Source organism: Neomonachus schauinslandi, chromosome X, assembly GCF_002201575.2.
Source record: "Neomonachus schauinslandi chromosome X, ASM220157v2, whole genome shotgun sequence".
In the NCBI taxonomy this organism is placed as follows: Eukaryota; Metazoa; Chordata; class Mammalia; order Carnivora; family Phocidae; genus Neomonachus; species Neomonachus schauinslandi.
The window spans coordinates 73090325-73102944 of NC_058419.1; positions in this window are offsets into that span (position 1 = coordinate 73090325).

A 12620-nucleotide genomic window follows, 5' to 3' on the forward strand; every position below is an offset into this window, starting at 1 on the left:
AACAAAAAACAAACCTCTCAGACCACAGACTGGGGAGCCAGGTGGGGCAGGAACTGAGTGGCACAGGTATTTTGCAAACAGTAACTGGAGCTCAAGCTCTGAGATTTTGGAAGGAGAGAAGGAGTGCTCTGGTCCAGGAGTGAGCACAAAGTGGTGTAGGGCTCTCCAGGGTCACACTGGGAGAGATCATTCCTCTTCCTGGAATACATTTGGAAGAGGGTATATTGCCTCTCCAAAGACAAAGGATCTTGTAGGCTCCAGCAAAATGTCTTTCCTAGGCAGGGGACAAAGGCATGTGCAGAGGGTAGTTAACCTTGTTACTCATTTTTTTGTGGTGACATACCACAGATTCTGTGCACTGCACAGGCAAGGGACTCTTTTTCTGTGACAAAGGGCACTAGTCAGAGTGCAGCAAGCTTCTAATCTGGAGAAAGAGCAGATCTGAGCAGTGCCAGCTCTTTAAGATTTGGAGTTTTGAATCCCAGTCACCTGCCAAAGATAAAATGCAGGAGATTTGCAGTTTTGAATCTCAGTTGTGCCAAAGATAAAACTTAGGAGAGCTGGCTGTGGGGCGCAATGAGGGCCCCTGCTTTTCTGTGAGGGCTTCCTGAACAGCAGGGGGTGTGAGATCCCCTTGTTCAGGGACAAAAGAGTGAGGTGCCGCCATTTTACCACCACTACCAAAACGGCTGGACATCAGAGAACAACACAGCGGCCCCTAGTGTTTGTAGGAGCCACTTACATCAAACCCTGCCCCACTGTGCATGGCAAGTGCTTTTTTTACTGGTCAGGATCGACTCTGAGCCACCACAGCAGGCCTCTCCCCCAGAAGAGCAAAACAGGCAGTATGCCACATGCACCAGGTCTACTGACCATACAGTGCTTCAAAGCATCCCCTTCAGTTCTGGTGGAAATAGGACCAGGCTTTTTCTTTCTTTCTTTCTTTCTTATTCTTTCTTTCTCTTGTGCAATCAGGGTTATGGTTTTTGTTAGTTTGTTAGTTTGTTTTTTCATTTCCTTTTCTTTCTTTGTTTTTGGAATCAGGCTTCTTTTTTTTTTTAAGATTTTATTTATTTATTCATGAGAGACAGAGAGAGAGAGAGAGGCAGAGGGAGAAGCAGGCTCCCAAGGAGCAGGGAGCCTGATGCGGGACTCGATCCCAGGACCCTGAGATCATGACCTGAGCCAAAGGCAGACACTTAACTATCTGAGCCACCCAGGTGCCCCAGGCTTCTTTTTTTTCTTTTTCTTTTCCTTTTTCTTTTGGAATCAGGTTTATAGTTTTTGTGATTGTCTGGTTTTTTTTTGTTTTGTTTTGTTTTGTTTTCTGATTCCCTTTCTTTTCTCTTTTGTTTGCATCAGGCTCTTTATCTCTTTTTTCTTTTTCTTTTCTTCCTTTTTTTCCAGGCTTTATTCAACAAACAAATCAAAGCACACCTAGATGAAGGTTCAAGCACTCCACATTGCAAGCAAGGAGGAATGCTGAGGAGGACTGATCAGTAGGAAAGAGCAGCCAAAACATAACAGCTGAGTGCACACAACATAAACCAGGAACACTTCCTGAAGTGCCAGACCCTGGACAGTGTATGACCTGTTTTTAATATAACATTATTCTGAAGTGCAGGAAATATAACAAGCTTTCATAATACACAAAAGATAGACACTTAGCCAAAATGTTAAGATGGAGGAATTCTCCCCAAAAGAAAGGTCAGGAAGATATCACAGCCAGAGACTTGCTGAAAACAGATAAGCAATATATCTAACAAGAATTTAGATCTACAGTCATAAGACTACCAGCTGGACATGAAAAAAACATAGAAGACACCAGAGAAACACTTGCTGCAGAGATAAAAGACGTAAAAAACTAGTCAGGCTGAAATAAAAAAAAAATGCTATAAGTGATGCAAAACAGATTGGACATAAAAACAATGACGATTGAAGAAGCAGAGGGAGGATAGGTGATATAGAAGGCAAAATTATGGAAAATAATGAAGCTGAAAAGAAGAGAGAAAGAAAATTATTAGATCATGAGAATAGACTTAAGAAACTCAGAGATGCCACAAAGGACAATAATATCCATATCTTAGCAGTCCCAGAAGAAGAAGAGCAGGGAAAAGGGGCAGGTTTATTTGAACAAATTAAATCTGAGAACTTCCCAAATCTGGGGAAGGACACAGGCATTCAAGTCCAAGAGGCACAGAGAACTCCCTCCAAAATCAACAAAAACAGGTCAACACCAAGATATATCATAGTGAAACTTGCAAAATACAAAGCTAAAGAGAGAATTCTGAAAACAGCTAGGGAAAAAGGTCCTTAACCTATAAGGGCAGGCACATAAGGCTAACAGCAGATCTGTCCACAGATACCTGGCAGGCCAGAAAGGACTGGCATGATATATTCAATGTGCTAAATGGGAAAAAATATGCATCCAAGAATACTTTATCCAACATGGCTGTCATTCAGAATAGAAAGAGAGATAAAGAGTTTCCAAGATAAGCAAAAACTAAAGGAGTTTGTGAACACCAAACCAGCTCTGCAAGAAATATTAAAGGGGACACTTTTTTTAAAAAAGATTTTATTTTATTTGACAGAGAGAGACACAGCGAGAGCAGGAACACAAGCAGGGGGAGTGGGAGAGGGAGAGGCAGGCTTCCTGCAGAGTGGGGAACCCAATGCAAGGCTCGATCCCAGGACCCTGGGATCATGTTCTGAGCTGAAGGCAGATGCTTAACAACTGAGCCATCCAGGCGCCCCAAAGGGGACACTTTGAGTAGGAAAGAGAGACCAAAAGCAACAAAGACTAGAATGCAACCGAGGCAGTCTACAGGAATAGCAACATTGGAGGTAATACAATGAAACTAAATTCATATATTTCAATAATTACTCTGAAAGGAAGAGGACAGTATGCTTCAATCAAAAGACATAGGGTATTAGAATGGATTAAAAAATAAACAAACCCATTGATATGCTCCTTACAAGAGACTCATTTTAGATCCAAAGGCACTTCCATTTTGAAAGTGAGGAGGTAGAGAATCATTTATCATGCTAATGGACATCAAAAAGAAAGCTGGAGTAGCCAAACTTGTATCAGAAAACCTAGATTTTAAACCTAAGTCTGTAATAAGACGTGAGGAAGGACACTATATCATAATAAAGGGGCCTATCCAATAAAAAGAGTTAACAATTATAAATATTTATGTATCTAACTTGAGAGCACCCAAATATATAAACCAATTAATAACAAACTTAAAGAAACTCATTGATAATAACACAAAAAGAGTCAGGGATTATAACATCCCACTCACAGCAATGGGCAGATCATTTAAGCAGAAGATCAACAAGAAAACAAGGGCTTTGAATGACACACTGGACCGGATGGACTTCACAGATATATTCAGAGCATTTCATCCTAAAGCAGCAGGATATACATTTTTTTGAGTACACATGGAACATTCTCCTGAATAGATCACATTTTGGTTCACAAATCAGGCCTCAACCAGAACAAAAACATTGAAATGATACCATGCATATTTTCAGACCACAATGTTATGAAACTTGAAGTCAACCACAAGAAAATGTTTGGAAGGACCACAAATACATGGAGGTTAAAGAACATCTTACTAAAGAATGAATGGGCCAACCAGGAAATTAAAGAAGAATTAAAAAAAATACATGGAAGCAAATGAAAATGAAAACAGACAATTCAGAATGTTTGGGATGCAGCAAAGGCAGTCTTAAGAGGGAAGTATATAGCCTTACAGGCCTTCCTAAAAAAGCAAGAAAACTCTCCAATACACAACCCAACTTTACTCCTAAAGGAGCTAGAAAAAGAAGAGCAAATAAGCATAAATCCAGCAGGATAAGGGAAATAATAAAGATTAGAGCAGAAATTAAAAAAAAAAAAACAGTAGAAAAGATCAATAAAACTAGGAGCTGGTTCTCTGAAAGAATTAATGATATTGATAAACCAGACTTACCAAAAAGAAAAAAGAAAGGATATTAATAAATAAAATTACTAATGAGAGAGGAGAAATCGCAACCAACACCACGGAAATACCAACAATTATAAGAGAATGTAATGAAAATTATATGCCAACAAACTGTGCAATCTGGAAGAAATGGATAAATTCCTAGAAACATATAAACTACCCAAAGTGAAACAGGAAGAAATAGAAAATTTGAACAGACTGATAACCACCAAAGGAATTGAATCAGTAATCAAAAATCTCCCAAAAAACAGAAGTTGAGAGCCAGATGGCTTCCCAGGGGAATTTTCCCAAATGTTTAAAGAAGAGTTAACACCTATTCTTCTCAAACTGTTCCAAAAAATAGAAGTGGAAAGAAAACTTCCAAACTCATTCTACAAGGCCAGCTTTAATTTGATATCAAAACCAAAGACCCCACTAAAAAGGAGAATCACAGGTCAATATCCCTGATGAACATGGATGCAAAAAATTCTCAACAAGACACTAGTGAATTGAAACCAACAGTACATTAAAAGAATTATTTACCATGATCAAGTGGAATTCATTCCTGAGCTGCAAGGGTGGTTCAGTATTTGCAAATCAATCAATGTGATAAGCCACATTAATAAAAGAAAAGATAGGAACCATATGATCCTCTCAATAAATGCAGAAAAAGCATTTGACAAAATATAGCATCTTTTCTTGATAAAAGTCCCTTAAGAAAGTACAGATAGAAGGAACAAAACTCAACATCATATAGACCATATACAAAAGACTCATAGCCAATATCGTCCTCAATGGGGAAAAAACTGAAAGCTTTTCCCCTAAGGTCAAGAACATGACAGGGATGTCTACTGTCACCACTGTTGTTTAACATAGTACTGGAAGTCCTAGCCTCAGCAATCAGAATACAAAAAAGAAATAAAAGGGATCCACATAACATAATAAAATAAAATTTAAATAAAAGAAATAAAAGGGATCCAAATCAGCAAGGAATAAGTGAAATTTTCACTATTTGCAGAGTACATGATACTCTATGTAGAAAACCTAAAAGACTCCACCAAAAAATTGTCAAAACTGATACAGGAATTCAGAAAATTCACAGGATATAAAATCAATGCACAGAAGCCTGTTGCATTTCTATACACCAATAATGAAGTAGCAAAAAGAGAAATCAAGGAATCGATTTCATTTACAATTGCACTCCAAACCATAAGATACCTAGGAATAAACCTAATCCAAGAGGTAAAGGATCTGTACTCTGAAAACTATAGAACACTTATGAGAGAAATTAAGGAAGACACAAAAAAATGGAAAAACATTTCATGTTCATGGATTGGAAGAACAAATATTTTTAAAATGACACCCCAAAACAATCTATACATTCAATGCAATCCCTATCAAAATACCACCAGAATTTTTCACAGAGCTGGAACAAATACTTCAGAAATTTGCATGGAACTGGAAAAGACCCTAAATTGTCAAGGGAATGTTGAAAAAGAATACCAAAGTTGGAGGCATCACAATTCTGGACTTCAAGCTGTATTACAAAGCTGTACTCATCAAGACAGTATGGTACTGTCATAAAAACAGAATCATTGATCAATGGAACAGATTGAATACCCAGAAATGAATCCAAAACTCTATGGTCAATTAATTTTTGACAAAACAGGAAAGAATATCCAATGGAAAAAAGAGTCTCTTCAATAAATGGTGTTGGGAAAAACTGGACAGCAACAAGCAGAAGACTGAAACTTGACCACTTTCTTACACCATACACAAAAATAAATTCAAAATGGATGAAAAACCTAAATGTGAGACAGGAATCCATCAAAATCCTAGAGGAGAACACAGGCAGCAAACTCTTTGACCTCGGCTGCAGCAACTTCTTACTAGACACGTCTCCAGAGGCAAGGGAAACAAAAGCAAAAATGAACTATTGGGACTTCATCAAGATAAAAAGCCTCTGCACAGCAAAGGAAACAATCAACAAAACTAAAAGGCAACCTACAGAATGGGAGGCGATATTTGTAAATGACATATCAGATAAAGGGCTAGTATCCAAAATCTATAAAGAACTTATCAAACTCAACACCCCCCAAACACCTAAATAATCCAGTCAAGAAGTGAGCAGAAGACATGAATAGATATTTCTCCAAAGAAGACATACAAATGGCTAACAGACACATGAAAAAATGCTCAACATCACTTGACATCAGGGAAATACAAATAAAAACCACAATGAGATACCACCTCACACCGGTCAGAATGGCTAAAATTAACCCATCAGGAGAAACAGATGTTGGGAAGGATGTGGAGCAAGAGGAACTCTCTTACACTGTTGTTGGGAATGCAAACTGGTGCAGGGACTCTAGTTCAAAAGTTAAAAATAGAACTACCTTACAACCTGGCAATTGCTCTACTAGGTATTTATCCAAAGGATAAAAAAATAGTGACTTGAAGGGGCACATGCACCTCAATATTTATAGCAGTAATGTCCACAGTAGCCAAAATATGGAAAGAGCCCAGATGTCCAATGATGGATTAATGGATAAAGAAGATGTAGTGTGTATATACACAATGGAATATTACCCAGCCATGAAAAAGAATGAAATATTACCATTTGCAATGACATGGATGGAAATAAAGTGTATTATGCTAAGTGACATAAGTCAGTGAGAGAAAGACAAATACCACATGATTTTACTCATATATGGAATTTAAGAAACAAAAGTGATGAACATAAGGGAAATGAAGGAAAAATAAAATAAGATAAAAACAGAGAGGGAGGCAAACCATAAGAAACTCTTAACTATAGGGAACAAACTGAGGGTTGCTGGAGGGGAGGTCAGTGGGGGAATGGGGGAATGCGGTGGTGGGCATTAAGGAGGGCACTTGATGTAATGAGCACTGGGTGTTATATGCAACTGATGAATCACTAAATTCTACCCCTGAAACTAATAATACACTATATGTTAACTAACTTTAATTTAAATAAAATCTTAAAAGAAAATCTTAAGAAAAAAATATTTACTCCATTTTATACTTCCCATTTATCCACTGAGAATCTTTCTGTTAACTTCAAAGTTTTCATCTGTACTTCATAAAATATGGTTATAGTAGTTGCTTTAATATTTGTTTGATAATTCCTACATCTGGATCATCTTGTAGGCAGCATCTATTGTCTTTTTCCTTGAGAATTAGTCACATGTTCCTAGTTCTTTGTATGTTGAATAATTTCGGGTTATATTCTGCACATTTTGAATATTATGTCATAAGACTCTGGGTCTTGTTAAAAGTCTCTTGGTAATATTGATTTGTTTCTTTGTTTTAGCTGGAGTTCATCCTGAGTAGGTTCAGACTGAAAATTCTCTCTTGTCTTTTGTTGCTGATTATTCCAATGTCAGTTAATTTTAAAAAGACTTTCTTATACTGTTTTTGATCTCTCTCATCTTTGTGCCACTTAGCAGCTAGTCAGGGACTTAGGTGGTGGCTCTTGTCAGTAGTAAAAGCCTTTGCTATGTTGCTTTGGGTCTCTACCTCACATAAACAGCTCAGGTGTGCACCTGGGAATTTTGTTAATTCATACACAGAGTTAGGGAATCACCTAACCAGATTTTTCTTTGTGATTTCTCTTACACTGCCTTGATCCTAGGAGCCTCTTTCCTCTATACTCTTGTTAGAAAGATGTGTTTCCTCTCAAAGATTTTGCCATTCAGTGCCATGCAGTTATGTACATCTGAGGCCATCCTAAGAGGGAATCGGTGAGAGAAAAAGATGTAAAAACAATATAAAAGAAAATTATATACACATTTTTTGAACAACAGGTCCCCCTTTCCTCATTAAGAAATATGGATTTTCTCTTGTGGTTTAGATAAATGTACCACTGCTGCTGCAGTAGAGCCCCGTGAGTGGGGCCACTTCAAGGCAAGGCCTAGAAAGAAAAAGAGAAAAAAATAAATGCAAACAAAGATTACTCCAACATTCAGGGGCTACGAGTGGTCTTCTTTCCCAATATTCTTGCTAGCAAGACAAGGTTTCTCTCAGTTTTCACTGTCCCTGCTTGTTGTGCAGTTCTGCACTAGAACTGCCCTAGAGTCAAAGCCAAAAAACAAAAATGGGGGAAATCTCCAATAAACCATAAGAATTATTCTTCAAGTTTTGATTTCCTACTGAATCTGCTTACTATTGTTAAGTTTTCAGAATCCTCAGACAGTTGCTTTTTGTATTTTTGTCAAGAGATTTTAGTTGAAATCAATAAGCGAGATAGACTATGCTGGGCCCATCAAAATTTTTTCTAGAATTATTTTTTAATTGAAATTTCAATTGAGATCACTGTAGGATTACCTACAATTGTACAAAATAGTACAGAGAAATCTCTTGTGCATTTTGCCTAGGTTCCCCCAATGGTAACATTTGCAAAACTACAGTATATTATTAGAACAAAGATGCTGACATTGATACAATCCATAAATCTTATTCATATTTCCTCAGGTTTTTACTCATTTGTGTGTGTATATTATACAATTTATAAAATTGTATCACTTGTGAAAATTCCTGCACCTGCACCACAGTCAAGTTACTGATTAGTCCCAACATCTCTGTTTGCACCACAGTCCAGTTACTGATCCAGTTCTGAGGATCCATCATATTGCCATTTTATAACCACACCTACCATCCTCTTGCATCCCTCTTCCACTTCTAATCCCTGGAAACCAATAATCTGTCCTACATTTATAATTTTATTATTTCAAAAATAAATAAGTCATGTATAAATGAATCACACAGTATGTAACCATTTGTGACTGGCTTTTTTTTTTTTTCCCCACTAAGCATAATTCCTTGGATATTCATCGAAGTGGTTGCCTTCATCAGTAATTTGTTACTTCTTATTACAGAGTAGTACTGCACACTATGTATTTATCATGGATTCTTTTTAAAAATATCTATTTATTTTATGGAAAGAGAGAGAGAGAGAAAGAGAGAGAGAGAAAGAGAGAGAGAGGAGAGTAGGGGCAGAGGGAGAAGGACAGGGAATCCAGGCAGACTCTGCACTGAGTGCTGAGCCTGACTCAGGCATTGATCTCATGAACCCGAGATCATGACCTGGGCCAAAAGCAAAAGTCGGATGCTCAACGGACTTTGCCATAGGGGGAACCCAGACACCCCTATCATTGATTCTTCTTTTAAAAGATTTTATTTGTTTATTTGTTTATTTATTTATTTAAGAGGGAGAGAGTGAAAAAGCACAAGCGGGTGAGCAGCAGAGGGAGAGGGAGAAGCAGGTTCTCTGCTGAGCAGGGAGCCCAATGTGGGGCTCTATCCCAGGACCCTGAGATCATGGCCTGAGCCAAAGGCAGATGCTTAACCAACTGAGCCATCCAGGCACACCCCTATCATGGATTCTTTTTTAAAATTTTAATTCCAGTGTGGTTAACATACAGTGTTATATTAGTTTCATATAGTAATTCAATTCCATACATCACTCAGTGCTCATCATGACAAGAGCCCTCCTTAATCCGCATCACCTTTTTCACCCATCCCCCCACCCACCTTCCCTCTGGCAGCCATCAGTTTGTTCTCAATAGTTAAGAGTCTGCTTCTTGGCTTCTCTCTCTCCCTCTTTTCCCCCTTTGAACATTTGTTTTTTTTTTCTTAAATTCCACATGAGTTAAATCACATGGTATTTGTCTTTCTCTTGAATGACTTATTTCACTTAGCTTTATAGTCTCCAGCTTCATCCATGTCCTTGCAAATGACAAGATTTCATTTTTTATGGCTTTCCATCTCCTGGTTTTGGCTTTTATTTCTTCTTTTTATAGTTTCTGTAAGTGTAAGGTTAGATTTTTTTTTGAGATTTTTCTTGCTTCTTGAGGTAGAGCTGTATTGCTATAAACTTTCTTCTTAGAACAGATTTTGATGCATCCCAAAGGTTTTGAGCCATTGTGTTTTCATTTTCATTTGTTTCCATGTATTTTTTAAATTTCTTCTGTTATTTCCTGGTTGACCCATTCTTGTTTATTAGCATGTTCTTTAACCTCCATGTATTTGTGGTCTTTCCAGATTTTTTTTTGTGGTTGACTTCTAGTTTCACAGCACTGTATTCAGAAAAGCAACATGGTATGACTTCAATATTTTTGTATTTGTTGAGGTTTGTTTTGTGGCCTAACGTGATATTTTCTGGAGAATGTTCTATGTGCACTTGGAAAGAATGTGTATTCTGCTGTTTTAGGATGGAATGTTCTAAATATATCTGTTAAATCCATCTGCTCTTGTGTGTCATTCAAAGCCATTGTTTCCTTGTTGATTTTCTGTTTAGATGATCTGTCCATTGATTTGAATGGGATGTTAAAGACCCCTGCTACTATTGTATTATTATCGATTCATTCCTTTATTTTTGTTATTAACTGTTTTATGTATTAGGGTGATCCATGTTGGGTGCATAAATACTTAAATTTGTTATATCTTCTTGTTGGATTGTCCCTTTCATTATTACATAGTGCCCTTCTTTGTCTCTCATTACAGTCCTTGTTTTAAAGTCTATTTTGTCCAATATTAGAATTGCTACTCCAGCTTTCTTTTGACATCCATTTGCATGATAGATATTTCTCCATCCCTTACTTTTAATCTTCAGGAGTCTGTGTGTCTCAGTTGAGTCTCTTGTAGGCAGCATGCAGATAGTTCTTGTTTTTTTTTTAACCATTCTATCACCCTATGTCTTTTTATTGGAGCATTTGTTCCATTTACGTTCAAATAATTATTGATATGTATTTATTGTGATATTATTACTTCTTTTGTTGTTGTTTATGAATATTTTTTCTGATCCTTTGTTGTCTTTTTCTTTTTCATGGCTTGCTAGTTTTATTTATTGATATACTTGGATTTCTTCCTCTTTAGTCTTTGCATATTTATAGATGGTTTTTGTTTTGTGGTTACCGTTAGGTTTGTATATATCATATTCAGTATTTAGCAGTCCATATTAAGTTGATGATTGCTTGAACCAATTCTTTACTTCTCTACCCAGCATGTTTTAGGTATATGGTGTCATATTTTACATCCTTTCATTTTGTGGGTTCCTTTACTAATTTTATACAGAAATATTCATTTTTACTGCATTTGTGTTTCCTATCTTCATAATATCACTTTTGATCTTTCCTTTCCACTCAGAGTCCCCTTTAATATTTCTCTCAGGGGGCGCCTGGGTGGCTCAGTTGGTTAAGCGACTGCCTTCGGCTCAGGTCATGATCCCGGGGTCCTGGGATCGAGTCCCACATCGGGCTCCCTGCTCGGCGGGAGGCCTGCTTCTTCCTCTCCCACTCCCCCTGCTTGTGTTCCTGCTCTCGCTGTCTCTGTCTCTGTCAAATAAATAAATAAAATCTTTAAAAAAAAAAAATATTTCTCTCAGGGATGATTTAGTGGTCATGAACTCCTTTAGTTTTTGTTTGTCCAGAAAACTCTATCTCTCCTTCTATTCTGAATGATAGCCTTCCTGGATAGAGTATTCTAGGCTATAGATTTTTCACATTCTGCACTTTGGATATATCATCCCAGTCCCTTCTGACTTGGAAAGTTTCCGCTGAAAAATCCACTGATACCCTAATGGAGTTTCTCTTGTATGTAACTGTCTTATTTTGTATTGTTGCCTTCAAGATTTTTTCTTTATCACTATATTTTACCATTTTAATTACAATATGGATTGGTGTGGATCTAATTTTGTTGATGTTGGCGGTATTTATGTGCCTCTTGGATCTGGATATCTGTTCCCTTACTCAGATTAGGGAAGTTTTCAGCTATTCTTTCTTCAAATGAATTTTCTGTAAATTTTTCTCTCTTCTTCTTTTGGGACTCTTATAAATATGAATGTTATTACATTTGATGGAGTCGCTGAATTCCCTAAGTCTATTCTCATTTCTCTTTTGTTCAGAATGATTACTTTCTATTATGGTCTTCTAGGTCATTAATTCATTTCTCTACTTCTTCCAGTCTGCTGTTCATTGCATCAAGTGTGTTTCTTATTTCAATTATTGTATCTTCATCTCTGATATGTTATTCCTTATCTCTGTGTTAAGGTTCTCACTGATGTCTTCCACTCTTTCTCAAGTCCAGTGAGTATCTTCATATCATTTCTTTAAATTCTCTTCAGGCATGTTAATATCTATTTCACTTAGGTCTCTGGCTGTGGCCTTGTCCTATTTTTTAATTTGGGGCAAATTCACCTATCTTCTCACTTTGTCTAAGTGTCTGTGCCTGTTGACTATGGGTTAGGAAAGTCAGCTATGTCCCCTGTTCTTGAGGGTAAGGGCATTATGAAGAAGAGGTCCTATAGTGCCCTGCTGTGCAGTGTTCCATGTTCCCCCAGGCCTGGCTCTTCAAGGATTATCTCCAATATGTGCTGCATGCTCTCTGCTGTTGTGTCCTGGCTGCTTTATCCTTCAGGCCAGTTATCTGCAGTGACTCTCTTTGCCTGTTGTGGGCAATGTTTTTTCACTGGCCTGAATTGAATGTGGCCAGGTTTAACTCAGTGTGCTCTTGTCTGCTTGTGAAATGAGACCTATTGCCACCGCTGCTGGAACTAAGGCCCTGCAAAACTCCCAGTTCAAGAGATGTGGTGTTGGCAGGGGTTGGGGCTGGTCTTCTGAGAGGGGGCCTGCCACA